The 16,087-nt window shown below is 40.7% G+C and overlaps 2 non-coding genes across 2 annotated transcripts; both read left to right on the top strand.

Moving 5' to 3' along the window:
- The first annotated feature begins 1,837 nt into the window (after positions 1-1,837).
- LOC140285895 (U5 spliceosomal RNA) lies at positions 1,838-1,951 on the top strand. The gene has a single exon (XR_011910835.1). It is a non-coding gene; the product is annotated as a U5 spliceosomal RNA (small nuclear RNA).
- A 13,751-nt stretch (positions 1,952-15,702) lies between these two features.
- Positions 15,703-15,816, top strand: LOC140285910 (U5 spliceosomal RNA). Its single transcript, XR_011910849.1, has one exon. It is a non-coding gene; the product is annotated as a U5 spliceosomal RNA (small nuclear RNA).
- The last annotated feature ends 271 nt before the right edge of the window (positions 15,817-16,087 follow it).

The following is a 16,087-nucleotide window of genomic DNA, read 5'->3' as shown; positions in this document are numbered from 1 at the left end:
GCTGAAGAAGTTCTTTCTCATTCTACAAAGTACAACGTTGTTTATCGTTGAAACTTGATTAGACATGAATAAATATGAAGGACAAAACAGTCTTAACTTGGTTTGAGTTAAGGAATTCGTTTTATAGGAGAATCCGAATTCGTGCATAACTCATAAAATAGAGCTTATTTTCGGATTCCTGAAGAATGATTCTGGTTCTTTCTCATAATACAAAGTTTGTTGTTTATTGTTGAAACTTCATCAGAAGTGAAGAAATAAATGAATGCCTATCAACAAATGTGGGATCTAAACTCTAGTGCTTCCTCTAAAATAATTTCCTTTCTCAATTTAGAAATGTGTGTGTGTAAGTCACAACACCCGTGACACCAAAACGGCTTTCTTTTCTCTACACTCTGCACTATGAGCACACACACCAAATCAGAAAGGCTTTTTTCTCTCTTTTCTACATTATGGACTGTGGGGACACAAAACCGCTCTCTCTCTTTTTTTTTTTTATCGTGTGCCAGGGCGTTGTCTCATGTATTAGATTATGCTTAAGATACGAATGGGTTTATCAGTCACATCAGAATCCATACATATTGATCCTCCCGTAATAAAATGGTCGGATCTTATCAAACACACTTTGTTTCTTGTGACAATCAAGTCAGCGAAACAGCGTATACACGTCAAGACACTGAATCAAGTTTGCCACAAGAACTCATAAGTTTGGCAGTATTGCTCTGCCATCAGCAATGATACACCCATTTTATTTTCGTGAGACATGTGCAAGCACCTGTTCATCTACTGTTCTATCACTATGAATTAGTGATCTATTATCAATAAGGATACTTCTACAACTACTATCAAAGTATGTCCGGACTTCTTATGTTGTCAGTTGCTATATATGAATAAGTGGGTAGCTACTGACAAGCATTAAGCATGTCACACAGCCCAAACATATAACATTTCAGGACACACCACACAGTTAACAACCACAGTGAAGCGTGTCAAAGCCCAAACATGTAACATTCAACAGGACACTTACACAACACATTCAAATCAAACAGTCAGACAACATACAAGAACATATACCCCAGCCGGCATTGCTCCCTGCCTATTTTCGTACAGCACACTATGTGTGCGCACACCTTTATTCACAAACTCTTCAACTTATACTCTTTTACCGAAGCTGCTACAGCTCGATTGGCCGAATACCCTTAGATCCTATTTCGGTGAATTTGACATCTGCCTTACATGTAACAGATTAGCGGTTTAGCAGTTTTAATTTAGTTTGAGTGAAGGAATTCATTTTATAGCAAAATCCGAAATCGTGAAGCACTCATGAAAGTAAGCTTATTCTCGGATTCCTGAAACTTTAGATTTGCTCTTTCTTTTACTGCAAAGTACAACGTTGTTTTTTTTGCTTAAATCTTTCTAGACATGGTAAATATGAACGACAAAGCAGTTTTAACATAGTTTGAGTGAAGGAATTCATTTTATAGATAAAATCCCAAGAGTCTGCAGAGAAAAAAGAGTGAATGCGAAGTAGACTTTAACACGGCTATGGGAGCGAGCCGAGTGTCGGCTAACCGGGAGAATTGCTTGAAAGAAACGCGACACCGAATGAGCGGTCAGAACAAAGCCTCAATACGGGATTCTCGTGGTGTTTTTGTTGCTGCCTTGTCTTTTGCATAGAGTAAAAGACAAGGCAGCCATCGAATAGGGCCCGATTGTTCCTACTTGGTCAGCCGAGGAGCAAGGGGGGGGGGGGCAAGCGTCTCAACCAAGCAAAGCTCACCATGGGGAAGGTGGCTATACCAACTAGCCTGATGCCCTGCTCCCGCAGTGACGGATAATCGTACTCTGGTTTCTCTTCATAACATACAAGTCTTTCGCCTTTTACTAAAGACTTCCGTGGAGAGCAGCACTAATGAGTTGTTTCTATTATTGGCAGGCTTTACCTTTGCGGGTGAAGCCCTTTCTGTCTGTGCAAAAGAAATCTTGCTACTTTGCAGAGTGACTTCTCTGAGTAGAGTCGCCTTACAAGACAAGGCAGCCATCGAATAGATTGTTTCTACTTGGTCAGCCGAGGAGCAGGGGGGGGGGGCAAGCGTCTCAACCAAGCAAAGCTCACCAAGTAGGAACAATCGGGCCCTTTTCGATGGCTGCAACACCTGAAAGAGATATTGATGCGAGACCCGATCAAATGCTTTTTCAAAGTCTAAATTTAAGATGACAAGCCGGGTGTTTCTGTCTCTAGCGTAATCAATGATGTCTCGAATCAGTACGAGGCTGTCGGTGAGTTGTCTCCCTGAGATGGCACAAGCTTGGTCTGGGTGAATTACCTCCTCTAAAACAGAGGACATCCGTGTCGCTAAAACCTTGCTAAAAAGTTTACAGTCAAAGTTTAAAAGTGTGATGGGCCTCCAATTCTTTAGGTCAGTCTTATCATTTTTTTTATAAAGTAGAGTCACTATTCCCACTCTAAAACTGTCAGGCAGTCGGTCGAGTTTTTCAAAATCTTTAAAAACATCTAAAATGTCTGATGATAAAAGGTCCCAATAGGTCAGATAGAATTCTGCAGGAAGCCCGTCTAAACCCGGAGCTCGACTTCTCTTAAAACCTGTTAGGCATTTTTTTAACTCTAAAGCAGTAAAATTCTGTGTCAAGTGTGCATTCTCTTTTACGGTTTTGTCAACGAATTTTAAGATTTCTGCCGATGTTTCCAAGTGCACTGGTTTCTCTTTGTACATGTTACTATAAAAGGTATGTACAGTTTCAATCATCTCTTGTGTGGATTTTGTTAAAAACCCATCTTCTCTTTTTAGATTTTGAATACACTCCTTTTTATTTATAACTTTCTTTCTTTTTCACCTTCCTCAATTTCCTGCTCCCTGCTTCTTACAAAAATTCCTTTACTCTTTATTTCTGCTAAAACTGACATTTCCTTTTTGACATCTTTGATTTCTTCTTTAAAGTCTATGCCACACTGATTTAGTTTAAAGTAGCGCTGTAAGCGTTTATGTAGTCCCATCATACATCTATTCTCTTTCCTTTTTTTACGTTTACCTTGCTGTTTAAAAAAAGTCTGGGTCGTTTCCTTCACCATTTCCCACCATTGTGCATGTGTTTCGTAGAGGTCTTGAAGGGTCTGCCACTCTTTATAACATTCCCTGTACTGACTGACTATGATTTCATCCTCCAACAGGGAACAGTTGAGTTTCCACAGACCACTTCCTACCGTCACACCAGAAGGGGGTGAAAGGGTGCAGGAGAGCATAAGGTGGTCTGAAAAGAAAACAGGGGTTAATCTAACATCAGTGGGTGGGCAATCTCTAGTAAAGAAATAATCAATGCGAGAGGCTCTGGTGCCATCATGACTAAACCAGGTGAAGCCCTCCTCTCTGGGATGCATGGTTTTAAAACAGTCAGTAAGCTTAAAATCCCTGCATATGCCCTGAAGTAAAATCGAAGTCTTATCCACTTTAAAATCTACCCCTGCTCTTTTTCTATCTTTCCTGCTCAAGATACAGTTAAAATCCCCTCCTACAACTAAAGGTACTTGCCCTAGCATGTAAAGCTGTATATCTTCTAAAAGGTCATACCTTTCATTTTTTCCATTGAAACCATAAATATTTAAGAGGTTAAAGTCTTGCCCCATAAAATTCAAGTGTGCTAAAAGTGCCCGTCCGTCTCTCACCACTGTGCTACCATTCACCAGAACATGCGGATTTTTAATTAGAATGGCCACACCATCATTTTTATTTTGATTTGAGCCACTCCATATCGATAAATGGGGCCACATTTCCTCCCATTGTCTATGGTTTTTTAAAAAAGGTAGTGCACATTCTTGTATTAAAAACACATCTGAGTCTAAGAAGGATAAAATACTCTGGGCTCTTGTCTTTGATTTCACACTTCTCACATTTAGTGTTGAGAAGGTGAGAACCATTAAAAGCATAAAGGAAAGTAGGTATGTCATTTTCGTTTTTCTAAGTTATCAAAACAAATTACACACAGGTTATTTCTTGGGAAACTAGCTCTTCCTTCATTTCTTTAGGTGAAAAGTGAGTAGGGTGATCTATATTTCCTTTTCGGACTCTCGGTGTTGGCCTCTGACGCAATGTTGCATTTAACTTTGAGTCCCTGGGGGTCGAGTGCAGAGCTGAAGTTAAAAAGGAGACCTCATTTGGTGAGTCGGAGGGGAAGACTCTAGGTTCTTCCACTGAAGAACTGTCTGAAAGGGACCTAACCCTTCCCCTCTTCTCTGATACCACTGGGGAATCAGAGGCTCAGATGCCGTCCTCTTCGGCTGTTGACCTTCGGGGAGGTGAGTATCTTCACTAGACTCACCTGTCTGCTCTTCCTCCTCATTTAGCGTAGCTCCACCCTCTGCCTGTGAATTCTCACAGACTTCAACACTGAGTGGTGAGGCCTCTACAGGCCCCTCCCCTTTTTGCTCCTCACTTCCAATCCAAGCTTTTGGCGGGAAGTTTGAATTTATTGGGTCAACCTCTTCACTTTGTTCACCAACTGCCACCTTTGGTCCTTCTCTTTGTTGGCTTGACTGTGGCTTTACCGTCTTTAATTTGTTGGCAAAAGATTTAGGGCAATCTCTGAAGAGGTGATTTAATTCTCCACAGAGATTAGATTTCCTGCCATTTGGACACTCTCCAAAAGTTTGCCCAATTTCTCTGCTCTTCCCACATAACACCTTGGTACAAGCCTCAACCAGGTGCCCATGCTCACCACACTTGCGGCAGAACTTGGGCTGCCCCTGGTAGTGGATGTAACCTCGGTTTTCAAGGTGGCCAGAGTGTCGCCCACCCGCTGCACTGAGCACTCTTCAGCCCTTTTAAATGGTATAACTTTGCACTCCCGCACGCTCCAGCAAGCACCATTCAAGCAACAACTTTGCACTCCAGCTTCGAACATCGGCACAGTCGCAACAAGTAAGGCGACTCTACTCAGAGAAGTCACTCTGCACAGTAAGAAGATTTCTTTTGCACAGACAGAAAGGGCTTCACCCGCAAAGGTAAAGCCTGCCAAAAATAGAAACAACTCATTAGTGCTGCTCAACATTGTACTTTGCAGTAAAAGAAAGAGCAAATCTAAAGATTCAGGAATCCGAGAATAAGCTTAGTTCTTCACGATTTCGGATTTTGCTATAAAATGAATTCCTTCACTCAAACTAAATTAAAACTGCTAATCTGTTACATACAAGGCAGATGTCAAATTCACCGAAATAGGATCTAAGGGTATTTGGCCAATCGAGCTGTAGCAGCTTCGGTAAAAGAGTATAAGTTGAAGAGTTTGTGAATAAAGGTGTGCGCACACATAGTGTGCTGTACGAAAATAGGCAGGGAGCAATGCCGGCTGGGGTATATGTTCTTGTATGTTGTCTGCCTGTTTGATTTGAATGTGTTGTGTAAGTGTCCTGTTGAATGTTACATGTTTGGGCTTTGACACGCTTCACTGTGGTTGTTAACTGTGTGGTGTGTCCTGAAATGTTATATGTTTGGGCTGTGTGACATGCTTAATGCTTGTCAGTAGCTACCCACTTATTCATATATAGCAACTGACAACATAAGAAGTCCGGACATACTTTGATAGTAGTTGTAGAAGTATCCTTATTGATAATAGATCACTAATTCATAGTGATAGAACAGTAGATGAACAGGTGCTTGCACATGTCTCACGAAAATAAAATGGGTGTATCATTGCTGATGGCAGAGCAATACTGCCAAACTTATGAGTTCTTGTGGCAAACTTGATTCAGTGTCTTGACGTGTATACGCTGTTTCGCTGACTTGATTGTCACAAGAAACAAAGTGTGTTTGATAAGATCCGACCATTTTATTACGGGAGGATCAGTATGTATGGATTCTGATGTGACTGATAAACCCATTCGTATCTTAAGCATAATCTAATACATGAGACAACGCCCTGGCACACGATAAAAAAAAAAAGAGAGAGAGCGGTTTTGTGTCCCCACAGTCCATAATGTAGAAAAGAGAGAAAAAAGCCTTTCTGATTTGGTGTGTGTGCTCATAGTGCAGAGTGTAGAGAAAAGAAAGCCGTTTTGGTGTCACGGGTGTTGTGACTTACACACACACATTTCTAAATTGAGAAAGGAAATTATTTTAGAGGAAGCACTAGAGTTTAGATCCCACATTTGTTGATAGGCATTCATTTATTTCTTCACTTCTGATGAAGTTTCAACAATAAACAACAAACTTTGTATTATGAGAAAGAACCAGAATCATTCTTCAGGAATCCGAAAATAAGCTCTATTTTATGAGTTATGCACGAATTCGGATTCTCCTATAAAACGAATTCCTTAACTCAAACCAAGTTAAGACTGCTTTGTCCTTCATATTTATTCATGTCTAATCAAGTTTCAACGATAAACAACGTTGTACTTTGTAGAATGAGAAAGAACTTCAGCAATAAGCATCTCTCGACATATGACGAAGTACAGATTTTGCTATAAAATTAATTCCTTCTATCAGCCTTACTTAGAACTGTTTGTCCTCCTTATTTATCCACTTCAAATCAAGTTTCAACAAATAAAAAAATGTTGTAGTTTGAGAAAGTACAACTTAATCTTCAGCAATCAGTATAAAAAGAGGTGCAAATGCCAACCATACATACCTAAAAGGTGGAGCGGAAGTATTCAGCTGCAAGTAGGTGTGAATGTTCGACTATAATTTGTAAAAAGCGGGTAACAAAAGGTTCGAATGCCCGACTATATATTAACAAAAGCGGGAGGAGAGGTCTTCGGATGAGAGTGGGTGAGAATTTCCAACCATAATCTATAAAATACGGTGAAAAAAAAATATGTGAATGCCTCATAGAACACTAAAAGCGGAAGTGTTCGGCTGCAAGAAGGTGTGAATGTCCGACTATATTTGGTGAAAAGCAGGTGAAGCAAGGTCTGAATGCCCAACCTTACATCATCAAAAGCGAGATCAGAGGTGTTTGGCTGCAAGAAGGCCATAGTTTTCCAAAAGCGGGTAAGGTGCGAATGTCCGACTAAATATCAACAAAATTTGGGGCGGAGGTCTTCGGATGCAAGTGGGTGTGAATATTCTACCATACAAGTATGGTGGAGAGGAAGCTGTGAATAGCCGACCATAGTTTGGAAAAAGCGGGTAAGAAAAGGTTTGAATGCCCGAACATACACCATCAAAAGAGGGAGCGGAGGTGTTCCGCTGTACGAAGGTGTGAATGTCCAACCATACTTGGTAAAAAGCGGGTAAGAAAAGGTTAATATACCCGACTGTACACAATCAATAGCGGGAGCGGATGTGTTCGGCTACAAGAAGGTGTGACAGTCCGACCATGGTTTGTAAAAAGCGGATAAGAAAAGGTGCGAATGTCCGACAATGTATGATCAAAAGAGAGAGCGGAGGTTTTCGGATACACGAAAGTTTGAATGTCCTACCATAGTTTGTAAATAGCGGGTAAGAAAAGGTTCGAATGCCCGACTATACACCATAAAAAGTGGGAGCGGAGGTGTTCCGCTGTAAGATGGTGTGAACGTCCGACCATAGTTGGTAAAAAGCGGGTAAGAACAGGTTAAAATACCCGACTGTACAAAATCAATAGCGGGAGCGGAGTTGTTCGGCTACAAGAAGGTGTGAAAGTCCGACCATGGTTTGTAAAAAGCAGTTAAGAAAAGGTTCGAATTTCCAACCAAACGTAATCAAAAGCGGGAGCAGAGCTGTTCGACTGCAAGTAGGTGTGAATGTCCAGCCATAATTACTCACAAACGGGGGAAGAAAAGGTAGTATTGCCAGACCATACATGATCAAAACAGGGAGCGGAGGTTCAGCTGCAAGGTGGGAATGTCTGACTATAGTTTGTAAAAAGCGGGTAAGACAAGGTGCGAATGCCCGACAATGTATGATCAAAAGAGAGAGCGGAGGTGTTCGGCTGCAAGGTCTGAATGTCCAACCATAATTTGTAAAAACCGGTTAAGAAAAGGCTTGAAAGCCCGACTATACATCATCAAAAGCGGGAGCGGAGGTGTTCAGCTGCAAGAAGGTGTGAATGTTCGACTAAAGTTTGTAAAAAGCTGGTAAGACAAGGAGCGATGTCCCGACATTGTATGATCAAAAGCGGGAGCGGAGGTGTCCAGCTGTGAGTAGGTGTGAATGTCCGACCATAATTGCTGAAAAATGTGTTAGAAAAAGTAAGAATACTGAACCATACATCATCAAAAGTGGTAGAGGTGGTGTTCGGCTGCAAGAAGGTGTGAAAGTCCGACAATGGTTTGTAAAAAGCGGGTAATAAAAGGTTCGAATGCCCGAATATACATCATCAAAAGCGGAAGCGGAGGTGTTCGGATGCAAGAAGGTGTGAACGTCCGACCAAAGTTTGTAAAAAGCAGTGAAAAGTGAGAAAAAGCTTTTCGTGAGTTCTGCATGATTTGGGATTTTGCTTATAAAATGCATTACTTCACTCAAACTATGTTAAAACTGATTTGTCCTTCATATTTACCATGTCTACAAAGATTTAAACAAAAAAACAACGTTGTACTTTGCAGTAAAAGAAAGAGCCAATCTAAAGTTTCAGGAATCCGAGTATAAGCCTGCTTTCATGAGTTCTGCACGATTTCGGATTTTGCTATAAAATGAATTGCTTTGCTCAAACCAAATTAAAACTGATTTGTCCTTCCATATTCATCAATGTCTACATCGACTTCAACAAAGAAAAACATTGGACTTTGAAGAAGTTGAAATCCATCTACACATTGATAAATATGAAGGACAAAGCAGTTCCCACTTGCCCATAAGAAAATAAGCTTATTCTCGGATTCCTGATCAGTTCAGGAAACTTCAGTTTTGCTCTTTCTTCAACTGCAAAATACAATGTTTTTCTTTGTTGAAGTCGATCTAGACATTGATAAATATGAATGAAAAAGCAGTTTTAACTTGGTTTGAGTGAATGAATTCATTTTATACATAAAATCCGAAATCGTGCAGAACTCATGAAAATAAGCTTATTCTCGGATTCCTAAAACTTTTGATTGGCTCTTTCTTTTACTGCAAAGTACAACGTTGTTTTTTTGTTTAAATCTATTTAGACATTGATAAATATGAAGGTAAAAGCCGTTTTAACATAGTTTGAGTGAAGGAATTGATTTTATAGATAAAATCCCAAATCATGCAGAACTCCTCAAAAGGGGCGTATGGCTTATTCACAAGTGTGGCTCTTTCTCATTCAGGGTAGTATGAGGAAGTTTATGCTTGAAATATATGTAGAAATGGGTACATATGAAGGACAAAGCAGTGTTAACTTAGTTTGAGTGAAGGTATTCATTTTATACATAAAATCCCAAATCATGCAGAACGTATGAAAAGAAGCTTATTCTCGGATTCCTGATCCTTCAGTTTTGCTCTTTCTTCTACTGCAAAATACAATGTTGTTCTTTGTTGAAGTCGATCTAGACATTGATAAATATGATGGAAAAAGCAGTTTTAACTTGGTTTGAGTGAATGAATTCATTTTATACATAAAATCCGAAATCGTGCAGAACTCATGAAAATAAGCTTATTCTCGGATTCCTAAAACTTTTGATTTGCTCTTTCTTTTATTGCAAAGTACAACGTTGTTTTTTTGTTTAAATCTATCGAGACATTGATAAATATGAAGGTAAAAGCCGTTTTAACATAGTTTGAGTGAAGGAATTCATTTTATAGATAAAATCCCAAACCATGCAGAACTCCTCAAAAGGGTCGTATGGCTTAATCACAAGTTTGGCTCTTTCTCATTCAGGGTAGTATGAGAAAGTTTATGCTTGAAATATATGTAGAAATGGGTACATATGAAGGACAAAGCAGTGTTAACTTAGTTTGCGTGAAGGAATTCATTTTATACATAAAATCCGAAATCGTGCAGAACTCATGAAAATAAGCTTATTCTCGGATTCGGTAACGTTGTTTTTTGTTGAAATCTATCTAGACATTGATAAATACGAGCCGAAACTCTGCTGTCGCTTTTGATAATTTATGGTTGGGCATTCTTACCTTTTCTTACCCGCTTTTTACAAATTATGATCTTACATTCACACCTACTTGCAGTCGAACACCTTCTCATCCACTTATGATCATGTGCGGTTGGGCTTTCGCACCTTTTCTTACCCATTTTTCAGTAATTATGGGTGGACATTCAGACCTTCTTGCAGCCGAAAAACTCCGCTCCTCTTTTGATCATACATTGTCGGGCATTCACACCTTGTCTTACCCGCTTTTTACAAACTTTAGTCGGACATTCAAACCTTCTTGCAGCTGAACCACCTCCGCTCCCTGTTTTGATCATATATGGTCTGGCAATAGTACCTTTTCTTACCCGTTTGTAAGTAATTATGGCTGGACATTCACACCTACTTGCAGCCGAACACAACCTCTCCCGCTTTTGATGATATATGGTCCGGCATTCTTACCTTTTCTAACACATTTTTCAGCAATTATGGTCGGACATTCACACCTACTCACAGACGAACACCTCCGCTCCCACATTTGATAGTGTATAGTCGGGCATTCTCACCCTTTCTCAACAGCTTTTTGCAAATTATGATCTGATATTCACACCTACTTGCAGTCGAACAGCTCTGCTCCCGCTTTTGATTATGTTTGGTTGGATATTCGAACATTTTCTTAACTGCTTTTTACAAACTTTGGTCGGACGTTCACACCGTCTTGCAGCCGAACACCTCCGCTTCCGCTTTTGATGGTATATAGTCGGGCATTCGAGCCTTTTCTTACCTGCCTATTACTTACTATGGTTGGACATTCAAACCTTCTTGTAGCCGAACACATCCGCTCCTGCTTTTGATGATGTATGATTTGGCATTCGCACCTTTTCTTACCCATTTTTCAGTAATTTTTGGTCGGACATTCAGACCTTCTTGCACCTGAACACCTCTGCTCCCGCTTTTGATGGTGTATAGTCGGGCTTTCGAGCCTTTTCTTCCCCGATTTTTACAAATTGTGGTTTGACATTCAGACCTTGCAGCCGAAAACCTCCGCTCCCTCTTTTGATCATACATTGTCGGGCATTCGCCCCTTGTCTTACACGATTTTTACAAACTTTAGTCAGACATTCACACCTTGCAGCTGAACCACCTCCATTCCCTGTTTTGATCATGTGTGGTCTGGAAATACTACCTTTTCTTCCCCCGTTTGTGAGTAATTATGGCTGGACATTCACACCTACTTGCAGCCGAAAAACCACCTCTCCCGCTTTTGATGATGTATTGTCCGGCATTCTAGTCTTTTCTATCACATTTTTCAGCAATTATGATCTGACATTCACACCTACTTGCAGTCGAACAGCTCTGCTCCCGCTTTTGATTATGTTCGGTTGGATATTCAAACCTTTTCTTAACTGATTTTTACAAACTTTGGTCGGACGTTCACACCTTCTTGCAGCCGAACATCTCCGCTTCCGCTTTTGATGGTATATAATCGGGTATTCGAACCTTCTCTTACCCGCTTTTTACAAACCATGGTTGGACTTTCATACCTTCTTGTAGCTGAACAACTCCACTCCTGCTTTTGATGATTTATGGTTGGACATTCGCATCTTTTCCTACCCATTTTTCAGTAATTATGGGTGGATATTCACACCTTCTTGCAGCTGAACACCTCCTCTCCCGCTAATGATCATGTAAGGTTTGATATTCGAAAATTTTCTTTCATGTTTTAAAGCAATTATTAATGGACATTCACACCTACTTGCAGCCGAACACCACCTCTCCCGCTTTTGATGATGTATGGACCGGCATTCTTACCTTTTCTAACACATTTTTCAGCAATTATGGTTGGAGAATCACACCTACTCACAGCCGAACAACTCCGCTACCGCATTTGATGGTGTATAGTCGAGATTTCTCACCCTTTCTCATCAGCTTTTTGCAAATTATTCTCTGACATTCACACCTACTTGCAGTCGAACAGCTCTGCTCCCGCTTTTGATTATGTTTGGTTAGATATTCGAACCTTTTCTTAACTGCTTTTTCACAAACTTTGGTCGGACGTTCACACCTTCTTGCAGCGGAACACCTCCGCTACCTCTTTTGATGGTGTATGTTCGGGCATTCGAACCTTTTCTTACCCGCTTTTTAAAACCAGGGTCGGACTTTCACACCTTTTAGTAGCCGAACAACTCCGCTCCCGCTATTGATTGTGTACAGTCGGGTATTTTAACCTTTTCTTACCCGCTTTTTACCAACTATGATCGGACATTCACACCTTCTTACAGCGGAACACCTCCGCTCCCTCTTTTGATGGTGTATGTTTGGGCATTCGAACCTTTTCTTACCCGCTTTTTACAAACTATGGTCGGACATTCAAACCTTCTTGAAGCCGAACACATCCACTCGTGCATTTGATGATGTATGGTTGGGAATTCGCACCTTTTCTTACCCATTTTTCAGTAATTATGGGTGGACATTCACACCTTCTTGCAGCTGAACACCTCCTCTCCCGCTTATTATCATGTGCGGTTTGATATTCGAAAATTCTCTTTCATGTTTTCTAGCAATTATTGATGGACATTCAGACCTTCTTGCAGCTGAACACCTCCGCTCCAGCTTTTGATGGTGTATAGTCGGGCTTTCGAGCCTTTTCTTCCCCGGTTTTTACAAATTATGGTTGGACATTCAGACCTTCTTTCAGCCGAAAACCTCCGCTCCCTCTTTTGATCATACATTGTCGGGCATTCGCACCTTTTCTTACCCGCTTTTTACAAACCTTAGTCGGACATTAACACCTTCTTGCAGCTTAACCACCTCCGCTCCCTGTTTTGATCATGTATGGTCTGGCAATACTACCTTTTCTTACCCATTTGTGAGTAATTATGGCTGGACATTCACACCTACTTGCAGCCGAACACCACCTCTCCCGCTTTTGATGATGTATGGACCGGCATTCTTACCTTTTCTAACACATTTTTCAGCAATTATGGTTGGAGATTCACACCTACTCACAGCCGAACACCTCCGCTCCCGCATTTGATGGTGTATATTCGGGCATACGAACCTGTTCTTACCCGCTTTTTACAAACCATGGTTGGACTTTCACACCTTCTTGTAGCTGAACAACTCCGCTCCCTCTTTTGATTGTGTACAGTCGGGCATACAAACCTGTTCTTACCCGCTTTTTACAAACTATGGTCGGACATTCAAACCTTCTTGTAGCCGAACACATCCACTCCTGCTTTTGATGATGTATGGTTGGGCATTCGCACCTTTTCTTACCCATTTTTCAGTAATTATGGGTGGATATTCACACCTTCTTGCAGCGGAACACCTCCTCTCCCGCTTATGATTATGTGCGGTTTGATATTCGAAAATTTTCTTTCATGTTTTATAGCAATTATTGATGGACATTCATACCTTCTTGAAGCCGAACACATCCACTCCTGCTTTTGATGATGTATGGTTGGGCATTCGAACCTACTTGTTGCCCGTTTTTCATTAATTATGGGTGGACATTCACACCTTGTCGCAGCCAAACACCTCCGCTCCCTGTTTTGATCATTTATGTTTTGACATTCGCACCTTTTCTCACCTGCTTTTTACTATTGTCGGCCAATCACAGCTTCCTCTCCACCATACTTGTATGGTAGGAAATTCTCACCCACTCTCATCCGAAGACCTCTCCTCCCGCTTTTGTTAATATTTAGTCGGGCATTCGAACCTTTTCTTACCCACTTTTTACAAATTATGGTCGAACATTCACACCTACTTGCAGCTGAATACTTCCGCTCCACCTTTTAGTGATGTATGGTTGGCATTTGCACCTTTTGTTACCCTCTTTTTATACTTATTGCTGAAGATTAAGTTGTTCTTTCTCAAACTACAATTTTTTTTTAATTGTTGAAACTTGATTTGAAGTGGATAAATAAGGAGGACAAACAGTTTTAAGTCACGCTGATAGAAGAAATTAATTTTATAGCAAAATCTGTATTTCGTCATATGTCGAGAGATGCTTATTGCTGAAGAAGTTCTTTCTCATTCTACAAAGTACAACGTTGTTTATCGTTGAAACTTGATTAGACATGAATAAATATGAAGGACAAAGCAGTCTTAACTTGGTTTGAGTTAATTAATTCGTTTTATAGGAGAATCCGAATTCGTGCTTATTTTCGGATTCCTGAAGAATGAGTCTGGTTCTTTCTCATAATACAAAGTTTGTTGTTTATTGTTGAAACTTCATCAGAAGTGAAGAAATAAATGAATGCCTATCAACAAATGTGGGATCTAAACTCTACTGCTTCCTCTAAAATAATTTCTTTTCTCAATTCAGAAATGTGTGTGTGTAAGTCACAACACCCGTGACACCAAAACGGCTTTCTTTTCTCTCTTTTCTCTACACTCTGCACTATGAGCACACACACCAAATCAGAAAGGCTTTTTTCTCTCTTTTCTACATTATGGACTGTGGGGACACAAAACCGCTCTCTCTTTTTTTTTTTATCGTGTGCCAGGGCGTTGTCTGACGTATTAGATTGTGCTTAAGATACGAATGGGTTTATCAGTCACATCAGAATCCATACATACTGATCCTCCCGTAATAAAATGGTCGGATCTTATCAAACACACTTTGTTTCTTGTGACAATCAAGTCAGCGAAACAGCGTATACACGTCAAGACACTGAATCAAGTTTGCCACAAGAACTCATAAGTTTGGCAGTATTGCTCTGCCATCAGCAATGATACACCCATTTTATTTTCGTGAGACATGTGCAAGCACCTGTTCATCTACTGTTCTATCACTATGAATTAGTGATCTATTATCAATAAGGATACTTCTACAACTACTATCAAAGTATGTCCGGACTTCTTATGTTGTCAGTTGCTATATATGAATAAGTGGGTAGCTACTGACAAGCATTAAGCATGTCACACAGCCCAAACATATAACATTTCAGGACACACCACACAGTTAACAACCACAGTGAAGTGTCAAAGCCCAAACATTCAACAGGACACTTACACAACACATTCAAATCAAACAGTCAGACAACATACAAGAACATATACCCCAGCCGGCATTGCTCCCTGCCTATTTTCCTACAGCTCACTATGTGTGCGCACACCTTTATTCACAAACTCTTCAACTTATACTCTTTTACCAAAGCTGCTACAGCTCGATTGGCCGAATACCCTTAGATCCTATTTCGGTGAATTTGACATCTGCCTTACATGTAACAGATTAGCGGTTTAGCAGTTTTAATTTAGTTTGAGTGAAGGAATTCATTTTATAGCAAAATCCGAAATCGTGAAGAACTCATGAAAGTAAGCTTATTCTCGGATTCCTGAAACTTTAGATTTGCTCTTTCTTTTACTGCAAAGTCATGGTAAGACATGGTAAATATGAAGGACAAAGCAGTTTTAACATAGTTTGAGTGAAGGAATTCATTTTATAGATAAAATCCCAAGAGTCTGCTGAGAAAAAGAGTGAATGCGAAGTAGACTTTAACACGGCTCTGGGAGCGAGCCGAGTGTGGGCTAACCGGGAGAATTGCTTGAAAGAAACGCGACACCGAATGAGCGGTCAGAACAAAGCCTCAATACGGTGTTCCCGTGGTGTTTTTGTTGCTGCCTTGTCGATTGCACAGGGGCAAGCGTTTCAACCAAGCAACGCTCACCATGGGGAAGGTGGCTATGGCAACTAGCCTGATGCCCTGCTCCCGCAGTGACGGATAATCGTACTCTGGTTTCTCTTCATAACATACAAGTCTTTCGCCTTTTACTAAAGACTTTCGTGGAGAGCAGCACTAATGAGTTGTTTCTATTTTTGGCAGGCTTTACCTTTGCGGGTGAAGCCCTTTCTGTCTGTGCAAAAGAAATCTTGTTACTGTGCAGAGTGACTTCTCTGAGTAGAGTCGCCTTACTTGTTGCGATTGTGCCGATGTTCGAAGCTGGAGTGCAAAGTTGTTGCTTGAATGGTGCTTGCTGGAGCATGCGGGAGTGCAAAGTTATACCATTTAAAAGGGCTGAAGAGTGCTCAGTGGAGGTGCAACGTGACACTCTGGCCACCTATGGCCATAAAAAGAACACTGCTACAAGTGCGCATTGTGCCAGCAAGGGCCC

Source organism: Leuresthes tenuis, unplaced genomic scaffold (assembly GCF_036924035.1).
Source record: "Leuresthes tenuis unplaced genomic scaffold, fLeuTen1.0.hap1 SCAF_63, whole genome shotgun sequence".
NCBI classification, from domain to species: Eukaryota; Metazoa; Chordata; class Actinopteri; order Atheriniformes; family Atherinopsidae; genus Leuresthes; species Leuresthes tenuis.
This window is presented reverse-complemented; position numbering and strand designations above follow the sequence as displayed.